Source organism: Dasypus novemcinctus, chromosome 7 (assembly GCF_030445035.2).
Source record: "Dasypus novemcinctus isolate mDasNov1 chromosome 7, mDasNov1.1.hap2, whole genome shotgun sequence".
NCBI lineage: Eukaryota > Metazoa > Chordata > Mammalia > Cingulata > Dasypodidae > Dasypus > Dasypus novemcinctus.
In genome coordinates, this window is record NC_080679.1 from 54,942,954 (window position 1) to 54,957,640 (window position 14,687).

Below are 14,687 nucleotides of genomic sequence, written 5' to 3' on the forward strand. Positions count from 1 at the left end.
AGGAACTGAATTCTGCCAACAACCACATGAGTTTGGAAGAGAACCCTGAGCTCCTGAAAGGATTGCAGCTGGACTGACTCCTTAATTGCAGTCTTGTGAGACGCTAAGTAGAGAGCCCAGCTAAGCCATGCCCAGGAGCAATGGTAACTGTGAGGCAAAAAATATTGTTTTAAGCCACTAAATTTGTGCTAATTTACTATGCAACAAAAGAAATTCACATAGATACTAGGAGAGTTAGTAGTGAATTTTGCAAGTTTGCAAGACACGTCGGCATACAAAAATTAATTGTATCTTTCACTATTTTCAAACATTGACAGTGAAATTTTTAAGAATTCCATTCAGAATCGCCTCAAAAAATGTAAAGCTGTTAGAAATATATTTAACCCCTCATTCAATGACTGGTAGCAAGGATAAAAAGCCATAACCTCTTTGCCTCAAGATGGGACAACTCTGAAGGGCCCTGCTAGCTTCAGAGCTCCTTATGGAAGGTGCTGAAGCCTCTGTGCCTCTGTTGCAACTGTGTGGCAGTTCAACCTCATCCTTTGTCCGGCGTTCCTTACCCCCTCACAGGTTTTGTTCTTTAGATCACTCCCCAATAAACCTCCTGCATGTAAATTTCAGAGTCTGTTTCCTGGGGAACCTGACTTAGTTACTTCCAAATTGAATCACAGATTATGTGCAATTCTAGCCAAAATCCCCCAGATTCAACTTTTGTGGAAATAAAAAAGTTGATTATAAAATTCATACAAATTGCCAAAGGCATAGAAGAGCCAAAACCATCTTTAATAAGAGCAAAGAGAGGACACACAAATCTGACTTCAAAACTTACTCCAAAACTGTGGAAACCAAGCAACGTGGTATTGGCATAAGGACAGATAATCAATAGAACAGAGTTCAGAAATAGAACCAAATGGTCAATTGACTTTTTGACAGGGGCATCAAAGTAATTTAATAGAGAAAGAAAAGTCTTTTCAATACATGCTGCTGGTAAAAATGAATGAATGAATGAATGAATTTTAAAAATGGACTTCAACTCCTTTTTATCACACACTAAAATTAATTTTCAATGGATTATAGGAGAGGCCAAAACTAGAAAGCTTCTATAAGAAAACAAAGTAGAATATCTTTGTAACCTTTGAGTAGGCAAAGTTTTTTAAAGAAGAAACAAAATCAATAAACATAAAAAGAAAAACTGATAAATGGAACTTGATCAAAATTAAAAACTTCTTACTGGAAAACAACATTAAGAAAATAATAGGCAAGTCAATAGGAAAAAGCCACAAGCTGAGAGAAAATATTGGTAATACATCTGACAAAGGACTTGGATCTAGAATACACAAAAACTCCTACAAATCGATAAGAAAAACACAAACAAATTGATGTGGGCTATGGGTGGAAGGCTCTTTGTCTCTTCAGAGATAACTAAGTTGTTTGACTTGTGGGTGTGAAACGGTAAGAGGCTGCAGTCCTGCTCTTAGGGACCAGCAGGCTCCAGTCCCAGGAAATGTTTAACAAAGCAAGGGCTATAAACTTTAAGTATTTAGGGGAAATGCAAAAACCAAGGCTTATCTAAAATGTCTGGAGTCCTTGCTAAAAGCTTACCTAAGATGTGGAAGAGATATATGCTAATTGAAGCCTATTGAGAACTGAAACAAAGGGACCATTTGGCCTTTCCTCTCTGTATAAAAGACGATTGAAAATCTTGTTCGGGGCTCGGGATTCAAACTGAAAGCTCCCGAGTCCGGCCGGCCGTCAATAAACCATTTTTCCTTCTCAAAATCATTCCTGAGTCCTGGCCTCTCTATACTAAAATAATTGAACTTCTCTTAAATTCCACAACATTAATGGCGACCGCGAAGGGACAAAAATGAAGGCCAGAGACGGTAGCATTTTGCTGCCCCTTCCAAATCCCCGAGGAAGCCGGGAGGACTCGGGTGAACCCCAAATCTGGGCGCCCCTGGATTAAATTTAATCCAGAAAAGATGTGGGCTCCACCAGAATCTTCCCGACAAAAATCGAGGGCAATGGAAGGTCTGAAGAGAAAGATTCTGGGAACGAAAAAGAACTCCGAACATGGAAGAAGGTAAGACTCCCCGGGTGAGCACAGTCTGGAAGGCCCTAGCTTTAATTGCTAGGAAGGGGAGGCTGATCACCTCCCGAGAGAACCCTAGTAGCCCCAGAAGGCTGGGGGGAAGCCGTTCTCTCTAGGCTTGGGAAAAGGAGGAAAACCGGGGAAAAGCCCTGGTGTTTTGGGTTTGTCTAACTGCATGTTAGAATCTGGTACTGGTCTTATATCCACTAAAGGAGTGGAGTCTCGATTTTAATAGGAAGGGTATTTATAGGTTCGAGTCCTAATATCCTGGAAATTGGTCTAGATTAAGGAAAACAAAACTTGGTTACAGGAAAATGGATCGGCTTTTCTGGTGGAGCTTGGTCTGGGTGTAAAGTTTAAACAGTGAAAAAGTCTAGCTGAAATCTTTTGTTATGGTGCTAATTTGTGAATGAATTTGCTTTATACCAAATGTTAAGTGTTCTGAGGTTTGTGATGGCTGTGGGGGCAGCCGTGGTGAAAATAAATATATAAACTTGTGAGTCAGATTAGTGACCTTTGTGCTTCTGTCTGTGTCAGCTCAATGTTAGTGTTGGAGTTGTGTCCTTACATGAAGTAGAATTACAGCTGAGCTGGAGCCCTCCCTTGCCATTGGCAAGGGGGTGAAATGATTCTGGGGCAAAAGCTGAGGAGTCTGGATGTTTGCGGAGTCTAGATGTTTGTGCATGTTCTGGTGTCTTGTCTCTGGTCTGGCCCTTTGCCGGGGCTTGGAGGCCATCTGTGTCCGAGCCAAGCACCCAAGTCTGTTGGGAATGTCCCAGTCAGGGCGGCTGGGTTCCTGGGAGAGTTGCCAAATTTGAGTAGGTTCTGTCTGCCCATTTTGGCTGAAAGCTGGAAAGGGGGGAGCGGCTTGCCCCTTTCCAGTGAGTCCACCCTTCTATTCATAAGCCGCATTCCTGTTTGTTGTGCACCCGACTGCCTGGAAGGGGGGGAAGTGAAGGAGGTGAAAAGCAGAATCAGAATAAATGCAGTAAAGTTCCCTCCTTAGGGTGTCAAAGCCAAAATACGTTTGCATTCTGCTCAGGTTCTTAGAAGGTATTGTAGTAACCTTAAGTAAGAGAATGTTCTGTGAAGGTAAACTTTGTGTTAAGGGTATAAATATAAAAGTTTTACAAAGCATTGTTTAAGGTATTTAAGTGGCTAATTGCAGAAAGTCATTATTTAACAAAACTGAATTGATAATAATAATAATAAAAGGCAATTTTATAACAAACTTATTCGGCAGCCAATCTCCCCTGCCAACTTGCTTCCAAAAAAACTGTTTCTGGTATTACATGCTACTAAGTATTTAAAGTGAAGAAAAGTTCATTATTTTAACAAACTTGTTTAGTATTAATGGCAATTATATGTTGCAAGAAGTTTGCCTGGTAACTTAGTATGTGGGATATATGGAGTGTGTTTTTATTGTTAAGGCAACAGAAGATGATTTTGTCCTAAGATAAAATGATTGATTATTGGAAAGAGTAGAGTGTGGGACAGAACCTGAATGAATACTGAAAGTGTAGAAGGTTTGTGGAAGGGAAATTTTTATGATTAAATTGAGTAAGATCAATATACAAAGAAAATATTTTATCAATAGCTTCTTGTGCTTTAACCTCATCATATCCTCAATGTTTGAAGAAGAGTCTTACCTCTTTTAAAAGAACATTTTATGTTCTAGAAATCAAATCCTGAAAAGTAGCCTTTTATTTCAACTAACTGCAAGAGATTTATTCTTTCACTTTAAAGGAAAAATTAAAGTAATGGTTAAGTTCATTTAATATGTTATAAGTTGAATGAAAGGTATTTAAAGGTGTTATAAAATTAATAGGTTTTAAAAAAATTAATAAAAACTGTAACTAAGAGTTAAAATCATTTTTAAATGCATTTATATTGTAAAACAGTGGAAAGACAATAACTGAGATTATAGCTGGGTGAATTTAGCCTGAAACTATTATTTAAGTGTAAATTCTACACTAACCTTTCCTTTGTTTATGGTTGCTTCAGGCCTAACCTCGCCCTTTGCCTTTGCCTGTGGTTATTTCATAATTGAGAAGAGCTGGGACATCACTGTCTCCTCTTCTGGTATTAGTAACCCTTTCTCTCATGAATTCAAGTGTAAACTAAATAAATTGCTGCCTGATAGAATAAGGTTAAATGGCCACTGGAGTTTTATTATCTCCAAAATCAAAAGGGGGGTGGAGGGGGAGAAGTCTCCTGCCTTGATGGTCAGTGTTCCTAAGAGTGGCAATTCATGAGAGAAAGCAGTCTGTCTCCCTGAAGCTTCAAATAGCCTCAGTAAATATATATAAAACTAATCTTGTTGCTTATCCAAAATTCTGCTAATTTCAAGGTAAAATATAAAGTTCTAAAACAAAATGGTGCTAAGGCATTGAGAACATTTTGGTTATTACAATCCATTAAGTAAGAAAGAAAATTCTTGTGGTAAACTACATGGTCATAGTGCAAATTAAGAAGAGTTTCAAAAGTCTTTGAAAAGTTTAAAGTAACTAAAGTCATGTTGTTGTGTCAAACTATTCATGTCTGCCTATTTGCTCAAATTGTTAAAAATTAAATATGCAGTTATATTTATAAATATTCTTAAAGCCCAAATTGAACTAAGCAGGATGAAAAAGTCATAGAAATCTGATTATGGAAACAATTGGGAAAGGGCCTCCTCTTTGCAAGAGCTTTTAAGGCAAGACTAGGTGTGGCAGATTAAACCTATCTACTAGGCTAGGGAATTAAGAATCAGTTTGCCTGGTAATTTCCCAGTTTAAACCTTTGTCGGCCATAAATTGAAGAAAAAAAAAAAAAACCCAAAGATTAGGTTAATTTTCACATAAGAAAATGTTGATGTAACCCGGCGGCCTGCTGCCTCAGTCTCCCACTCCCGGGTTGGACAGCAGTGGAGGAGACCAGTTTAGGCCAGTCTATGGGCAGTGGAAGGATGCCCAAGAAGGAGCTAACTAAGTCGGTGCCATTTCAGCACTAAATTCTATTCCTTATTTGACAAAGGGGGGAGCAGGTAAAAACTAAAATGGTTGGAATGTGATAGAGGAAGCAGTTAAATCAAACTTTTGCGTGGGAAAGTTAAATCTCAGATAAACTGTAACTTCTGAAGTATCCAATCTATGGAAAAACAGGAAGAGCTTGCATGCTAGGCTTAGGGGTATAAATTGTGTCATTTTTCTTTGTTCGGGGCACCAGCCATATCTGGCTCTGCGCCCCTTCTTGCAAGATTGAGAATAAAGTATTTTCTTCTCCACAATCTGGTGAGCCTTATTTTCTTCCAGAAGATTTCTTTCCAACAAAATAAGGTAATTAGTGGCTCTATTAACAAATTTCAGTAAGTAAAGGAAAGTCCATAAAAACTATGGAGAGATCTTTCCTGGGTTATGATTTTAAAAAATTAAGTAATTGTGTAATGTGTTTTGAAACCTGGAAGTCAGTTATGCTTGTGTTTTAAAACCTGGTAGTCAGTTATGCTTTTAAATTAATAATTTTCATAACTTAAAGAAAAGAAGTTTTTAGCTTCCTGTAAGGGAAAAAGAGAACATTCCTTGCATAAACTATTATGGTTTCAATTTTATTTAACTTGAGTGTAATCTCCCATAGTTAATTTATAAACTAAATTAACATATGTACAAAATCTTTACAGTAATGAAAATTGTAAGTGAAAATTGTAAGTTCACATTGGTGAAATTAGGCTAAAGGGAAAAGATTGTAGATATGCTCTCTTAAATAAAGAGTAAATTTCTTTCATTGGTAATTGTAATTTAGTAAGTTTATTTAAACATGAGGTGTCTAGTCAATGCGGTTATAGTCAATTATAAAGAGTTTGTAAAACATCTTCCAAACTGAAAATGTTTAAATAGTTCTAGTTGTAGAAGTCATTGTTAACTAAAGAAACTTAGATTGGTATTGGTAGCAGAAATAACTTCATGATAATAAACCTGTCTGAAGGCCACTGCAAAATACACATTTAAGTAAATGGTAATAAAAAGTTGTCTTGATTCTATTGGAAAAATTGTTTTCATTCTAACAATGAAAAATAATATTTTTCCTCTATTACTAAAGTAAAGCACCTATTGTTATATTCATAGTAAAATTGTGTAAGTAAATAGTCATTTGATATATGTATTGCGTTAAGTTGTTTAAAATATATATAAAACAAGGAATAAACTTTAACATTGTCAAACTCTTGTGCATTCGAACCAGGCCTTGTATACATTACAGGTGGCCTCTCCATGTGAGTTATTGGCTAGGCTGGCCACTGACCCCTCAATTAAAAATATGTGCTATATCAGTCTCTGGTTCTGCTCCTGAAGTCGATGGAAACTATATTGCAGTTTCAAGCTCCTGCAAGCAATAATGACTTGGTACAGCCAAGTGTACAATGGATATCGCTTCCAGACTGGCACTGTTCCATGGTGCCAGAGAGCGCTATGCACCAGGCTAGTAGAATACTGGAAAATCTCTCTAAGATGAAGGATGCTGCAACTTGCTCACTGCGTTGAAGAACATGCTAAGTGGAGCCATGATACCAGGAGACTGTAAGTAAAACTTAAACACAATTGGCATTATGGCCTGCTTTCATGGAGAGATAACATGTAAAGTATTACAAACCTGAAACTCAAAACTAATAATGGCAACTCTGAATCCTTATGCATTAAGTAATACATTAGTTAATATTAAGTGCTGTACTTTTATCCTGTACTAAATATATGCCTAATAATTGTAATGTTATCTTTTCTATTTTGGATCAAGTGCAGAAGTATATTAGACATGTTAAATTCCTGGTAAAATCATTTTCTAAACAGTTAATAACATGTCTATAGAATAAGGTGGCAGTCTCAGCCAGTCTCAAGTTAGCAAAAGTGAGGCTTGCTTGCTGATGGTGAGTCACCTATTGAACAAGTCAAAATTGCTAGAAATTGTACAATGAAAACCAAGGTGTAAAAATCTTTATTCTGTAGTTCTGATCACTCCCACAGGTGAAAACTAAGAGTATTTCCAAATTAGTGTTCTAATCCTGCGTGAAGCCAGTTGCCCAAGGAGTGCCAGTTCACCAGGAGCATCTGACAGAGCGAATGAGTGTCAATCATTGAACAGCTTGGAATGTGTCTTCAGACAAAGCTAAGTGTCTGTTGCAATTTCTCTCTAAAGATGGATAACTTAAAAAAGAATATATGCTGTTCCCACCAGCTTTTAAGGAGTGCCATCTTTATAGGCACCTAACCTTGTCTACCTCTGTAATCCAATGTGTCCTCTTTTAAAAAAACGGGTATTCCAAATTTTTAATTAAGTTTGTTTCTTTCAGAGTGAACATCTTATTAACCATATGAAAACTTCATCCAACTTCGTACAGAATGCCAGATCCATCTTCCTCCAGTTAGAATAAATTAAGAGTTTTACACCTTATTAGGCAATGACTACAGCCCATGGCCAGCAGGAAGCAGTTACAGAAAAGAGATCGTCTCCCTTCAGCACCCCTTTTAAATTAAAGGTGTAAACTCTTTAAGAGTAAAAGAAAAGTAATAGATGGATCTGGAACCTGACTGGAAATCCACGTGAGTGCCAGTGGCAGCAGAATAACTGCAGGAGGCCCCTGCCCAAGATTCTGCTGTCCAGAATGAAAAGTTCTAAACTTCTAAAAACGGTCCTGGATGCTGTACTAAAGACTGATAAATAATCAGTCAAGACAACAAACAGCCATCCACCTCATAGCTCCAACAATAATTATGCCAAAGCTTAGCAAGTAAACTTTGACAAAGGGGGGAATGATGTGGGCTATGGGTGGAAGGCTCTTTGTCTCTTCAGAGATAACTAAGTTGTTTGACTTGTGGGTGTGAAACGGTAAGAGGCTGCAGTCCTGCTCTTAGGGACCAGCAGGCTCCAGTCCCAGGAAATGTTTAACAAAGCAAGGGCTATAAACTTTAAGTATTTAGGGGAAATGCAAAAACCAAGGCTTATCTAAAATGTCTGGAGTCCTTGCTAAAAGCTTACCTAAGATGTGGAAGAGATATATGCTAATTGAAGCCTATTGAGAACTGAAACAAAGGGACCATTTGGCCTTTCCTCTCTGTATAAAAGACGATTGAAAATCTTGTTCGGGGCTCGGGATTCAAACTGAAAGCTCCCGAGTCCGGCCGGCCGTCAATAAACCATTTTTCCTTCTCAAAATCATTCCTGAGTCCTGGCCTCTCTATACTAAAATAATTGAACTTCTCTTAAATTCCACAACAAAATCAGACAATGAATGGGCAAAGTATCTGAAGAGATCTTATTAAAGGTATAAAAATGGTCAATAGGCACATGAAAAATGATTCCCAGCATTTGTTATCAGGGAAATGCTCATTTAAATCACAATGAGATACACTTTTCATTAGATTAAAGCCACTAAAATGGCTTAAATTAAATGTTGTTGGGCATGGAGAGCAATTGGAACCCTCATACATAACTGATGGGAGTGCAAAATTATACAAAAACTTAAACACACCTATCCCTCCTTACCCTGTAACTTCATAGTTGTAATTTTCTGTAATAAACTACTGATACATGCAAAAATATGGATGCATCCCAAAAGCATTATGTTGAGCAAAAAAAGAAAGACAAAAATGCATATTTTATGATTCCATTTGTATGACTTTCAAGTACAGGCAGAACTAATTTATGGTGATAGAATTCAGCACAGCATTTGCTTATAAGGGAAGTGATTATTGACCGTCATTGGGAACTTCCTGAGGTGATGAAAAGATTCCTTGTCTTTGGTTAATGATTATATAGATACATTCATTTATCAAAGCTCATTAAATTGTATAATTAACAGCAGTGAATTTTACTGTATGTAAATTTTACCTTTAAAAGAATCATAAAAACATTGAACTTTAATCAGTAAGTTTGCTTTTTTGCAGGAATATGGGTTAGAAATTCTGAAATTATTCTTTGTGTGAGCAAATGCCTATGTTTATACATTGAGGATAATGGGAGCCAGATTTTTCACTATTGGAAAAAAACAAGTTTCAAATATGGAAAGGGGGAAGACTAGAAGAGACCTTGCAGTGTTGGAATGGAATTGGATGACTAGTTATGAATTCATAGTTTTTTAGATAGGTTTGTAGATAAGCAGGAAGTATACAGATGATTAAATTAGACTGATAGATAAATGGATGGATAGATAGATGATACATAGACATAGAAAGATAGATATAATTTCTAATTATACCCACAAAGAAGTCCTAGAAGCAATAGCTCCTATTAAAAATGAGAACACCAAGAGCCTGTATCTTGGTTTTGAATAGTATTCTCCACATAAAACCAGAGCATCTTGGGGAAATGGTTGATTCTAAGGCTGTCAAGGGAAAAGACAAAATGAGCCTGGAATATTTTGTTGTGCCAGAAAGTTAAAAATTTCTCCAAAATAGGGCATGTCTAAAGGACATAGGAGCCAGTTTAAAAAGGCTATAACTAGCCACATCTAAAGCACTTAAACATCAGAAGATATAATAAAAGTATTGGACTATATCACACTGAATAAGATAAAAGTCTATAAGTGCAACTGATATTAAAAGGACACGTTAATAAGAGGCTTCAAAAAAGAGTCAGGAGGTCATCAGAGGGGTCGTGCTTATGCACACCTAAGCAAGACTCTGGAAAAGGCCAAAGTAGATACAACCCTGGGTACTGGTTCTCCTGAAAGCTACAGAGACCCACAGGGTATACAGTCATGGCAGATGGGTTTAGAGTTCTGTGCCATGGCAGAAGACCCTACTTTGGAATTTGTGCTCCTCAGTGTGATGGAGCTAGACTCAGATATGACCTTTCTACACATGACTCTTCAGTCACTTTTACTGAACCTGTGGTTGGTGCTACGGATGGTGCATACTCAGGGGACTTGAATCTCTGGACTGGCCATGTTCCAGCTGGGTCTTGAACCTCAGCAGAGTTGCAGCTCCTACACTCTGGTTCATTGGACTTACCCAGGTCAACCAACAGGGAGGTGAAGATGGTCAACCCCCATACCAGGGAATCAAGAGTGCCTACAACTGCAAGCAGAGGAATTGCATCCATCATCCATGTGGAATCTAAGCCCCCTCTTGATATAGAGGTGTAGTGAACATCACCATCCCAGGGTCCACAGAATGGAAGAATAAAATATGGCTTAGAGTGGACTTACTGATATGCTACTATAAAACTATTGTGACTAGTAGTAGAAGAAATTTTAGCACTGAGGTGAAGAAAGTGGCCACAGTAGTTGCTGACGGCAGGGAGAGGGAAGAAGAGATGTGATGTGGGTGCACTTTTGGGACTTTGAGTTGTCCTTAATGATATTGCAGGGTCAGATGCTGGACTTTATATATCCTGCCATAACCCACTGAATATACTGGGGGAGAGTATGAATTACAGGGTAAACTATTATCCATGTGGTGCAGCCATGCTCCAAAATGTGTTCACCGAGTATAATGAGTGTGCCACAATGATGGGGGAGGTTGTTCGTGTGGGAGGAGTGGGGTGGGAGGTGGGGAGTATACGGGAACCTCTTATGTTTTTTAATGTAACATGTTTTGAGATGTATATATCTTCAAAAAAATACAATTTACAAAAATGATGGGTTGGGGGTGGGGAGTGGGTTAATTGGGTACCTCTTATGTTTTCTAATATAACGTTCTTTGTGATCCATTAACTTTAATTTTAAAAAGTGTTTTTAAAAAAGACATAATATGTAAGTAAATTGGAGAGAAAGAAAAGCTCTTGTTTATAGAATAAGGACAAATAACAAATGCAGAAGAAATGGTGGAATTAGGAAATCATGAATGGAAGCTGAAACTAATTGTTGAAAATTTAATGGGGAACAGGATAATCAGCCTTATAGCATCTCCCCACAAATTATTTAATAAAGTAGCATAATACTGAAAAGCCAAACAGATGCCACCTTAAATGATCAAGGTTCAGAATAAAACACCCATACTCTGGATCTAGCTGTTTGCATACTCATGGTGCAGTTCAGTAGTTTCTCTGTCTAATTTATGCACTTAAATTTTAGATAACAGGAATTTATTATCTCAGCACGCAAGGTACTGTCTCCATGTGTGTCCGCAGTGTAAGTATCGACATGTTTGAAAGATTCCACCTAGAAGAAATAAATTAGAAGGTAGCATAAATAAACAATCCAGAGTCAATTGTCATGTTGCCTAACCAGTTCATAGAAATTTATTGCCCTGATAAAGTACAAGGATGTTTTAGGTAATATTAAGAAATGCCTTTGCAAGGGAAAACACATCACTCTATTTTCTCACCATTTCTGGGAAAGCAAGGGACAAAGCTTATCATTGTTTTGTTTACTTATTTTTTTAAAATAAACCTTCTGCTTATGAAAGGTCACGATAAATTAGAATACATTTAACCCAAAGTCCCTAAGAAGTGAGTTTTCTATGTCAAATCAACCCTTGACTTCTGTGAGGCACTGCCTCCCCATCCTAAATAATGAGATGAAAGTTGAAAAACTCACTAAATCTTTTGGTTGTTTTGTGTTTGTTTTCTTCATTTTCTCTTTTTGTTTTTTTGGTAAAATAAAATACACATGAGGCGGCGGACTTGTCCCAGTGGTTAGGGCATCCGTCTACCACGTGGGAGGTCCGTGGTTCAAACCCCGGGCCTCCTTGACCCGTGTGGAGCTGGCCCATGCGCAGTCCTGATGTGTGCAAGGAGTGCTGTGCCACGCAGAGGTGTCCCCGCGTAGGGGAGCCCCACGCGCAAGGAGTGTGCCCCATGAGGAGAGCCGCCCAGCAGGAAAGAAAGTGCAGCCTGCCCAGGAATGGTGCCGCACACACGGAGAGCTGACACAACAAAATGACACAACGAAAAGAAAAACAGATTCCCGTGCTGCTGCCAACAACAGAAGCAGACAAAGAAGATGTAGCAAATAGATACAGAGAGCAGACAACTGGGGTGGGGGGGGGGGGAGGGAGAGAAATAAATAAATAAATAAATCTTTTAAAAAATAAAATAAAATAAAACACATATGAAAACCAGACAAATCAAAGGTCTGACTTTATGAATTATTTGTTATAAGTTGAACACATCCAAGGTCATGAAATAGAACTTCACCAGCCACCCCAGAGACCTCCCAGGGGCCCAGACTTTTTAATTATCTTTTTTTAATTTTTAAAGAAGCTTTAGATTACATAAATGTTACTTCAAAAAATATAGGGGACTCCCATATGCCACACCCTTCCCCTTCCCACACTTTCCCACATTAACAACATCCTTCATTAGTGCGGTACATTTGTCACAATTGATGAACACATATTGAATCATTGCTGCTAAGCATAGATTATAGTTTACGTTATAGTTTATGCTCTGTTCTGCACAATTTTGTAGATTATGACAAAATATATAATGGTCTGTATCTGTCACTGCAATGTCATGCAGGACAAATCCAAAGACCCAAAAATGCCCCCACATTACACCTATTCTTCCATCTCACTCCCCTCAGAACCTCTTGTGGGTAATGCATTTATATCAATGATAAAAGTTCTTCCATTGCTAGAATAAAAGCAAGTCTATAATAAAAAAACAATAAGTCTACTTTTTCATTCCCTAATCTTGAGGATTTTGGGATGGTGATGCCCACTCTGTTTCTAATTGAGAGGGGCTTAGAGCCCATGGGGCAGATGACTGGAACTATCTGCTTGCAGTTGCAAACACTCTCTATTCCTTGGGATGGGTGCAGTCCATCATCATCTTCTTGTTAGTTGTCCTGGGTAAGTCCAATAAACTGGAAAGAATGTGTTGCAACTCTGCTGAGATTTAGGGCTCACCTGGCACATGAATTGACCAAAGATTTAAGTCTCTGAGACATATCTTTAACAAGTATAGTGCTAATTATAGGTTCAAATAAAATGGGCAGAAGAGCCAGATGCAGGGAAACTATAAATGAGTCTAACTCTGTTACATTGGGGAGCACAGATTCCAAAGTAAGGCCCACTGACAGGGTGCCAAATTCCTGAGTTTGTTTGCCCTGCCTATAGTGTCTGGATATCTTTAAAGCACTCAGGAACCCCACTGTTTGAGGCACTGTTTACTATGCTACATTCTACAAGTACAAGGGCAAGAATTCCCCAAGTACTAGGGCAGTACCTAGTGAAGGAAGACAGACCATTATGCCAGGCCCTTGATATTGATGATTGTATTTATGAACCTTTCCTTGTGAAACTGAAACTTACCCAAGTATATATTGCTTAAGAGTTACCCCCTGAAAACCCCCTTGTTGATCAAATATGGTCTCTTTCTATGCCAAACTCAGCATATAAACACACTCCATCCCTCCCCACACACACCGGCATGGAACTTGACTCCTGGGGATGAGCCTTCCTGGCACTGAGGGATTATTACCAAGAACTAACTAACAATGCATCCAGAAAAAGACCTTGACCAAAAGGGGGAAATGTAAAATACAAATTAGTTTTTATGGTAAGGAGATTTCAAAGTGATTTGGGAGGTCATTCCAGAAGTTATGCTTATGCACCTCTCAGTAGGATCTCCATTGGCTTCTTAAGAGTACTGACAGCATGGAAGCTGACCTCCCCAGACTGAATGACCCAAGAGAGAAAGAACAAAAAAGGGACAATGCATATTTATCACCCAGAAAATAGAAAAGAATGCTTTTTACCCTTATTCTTTGGAAATGAGTCACCAAGTTTAGCCCATGCTTAAAGCAAAGAGAATTAGAGTTGACCCCTTGACTGGAGGGATATCAAAGTATACGTGGCTATATTTTAAAACTCTTACAATCTAAGAATGGGTTACTGAGTAATAAAATAGTGAATGCTTTACTTTTAAAGAAATTGCCTATTTTAAAAAGTGGCTGTACCATTTTACCTTCCCACCAGCCATACATGAGAGTTCCATTTGAATCATATCATCACCAGCTCTTGATATTGTCAGATTGTTGCTCTTTTTTAAAATTTTAACCATTCAAATAGGTATGTAATTGTACCTCATGAGGTATTGTTTTTAGGGGAACTAGAAGTTAAATGAAAATTTGACATAGTAGTTTGCCTATTTTTTCTTTATTAGAGAAATTGTGAGGTTACAGAATAATCATGCATAAATTCAGGTTCCCATAAACTACCCCATTATAAACACCTTGCATTGGTGTGGAATATTTGTTACAATCAGTGATGGCACATTTTCATAATGGTACTACTAATTAAAATCCATGGTTTTAATTTAAGATTGTGTAATGTAGTTCTATAGATTTTTAAAAATGTTTATTCTGTTACCATATATACAATCTAACATTTCTCCTTTTAATCATATTCAGATATATATTTCAGTGCTGTTAATTACATTCACAATGTTGTGCTGCCATCATCATTTTAGTTTGCTAAGCTGCTGAATGCAGATAGCATAAAATAGGTTAGCTTTAACAATGAGAATTTATTAGCTGGCAAGCTTACGGTTTTGAGGGCATGAGAAGGTCCAAATCAAAGTGATATTTTCTTCCTGAAGACTGGCTGCTGGCAATCTTGGACTCCTCTGTCACATGGCAAGACACAAGGTGGCATCTGCTGGTTTCTCTCTTCTCTTTCAG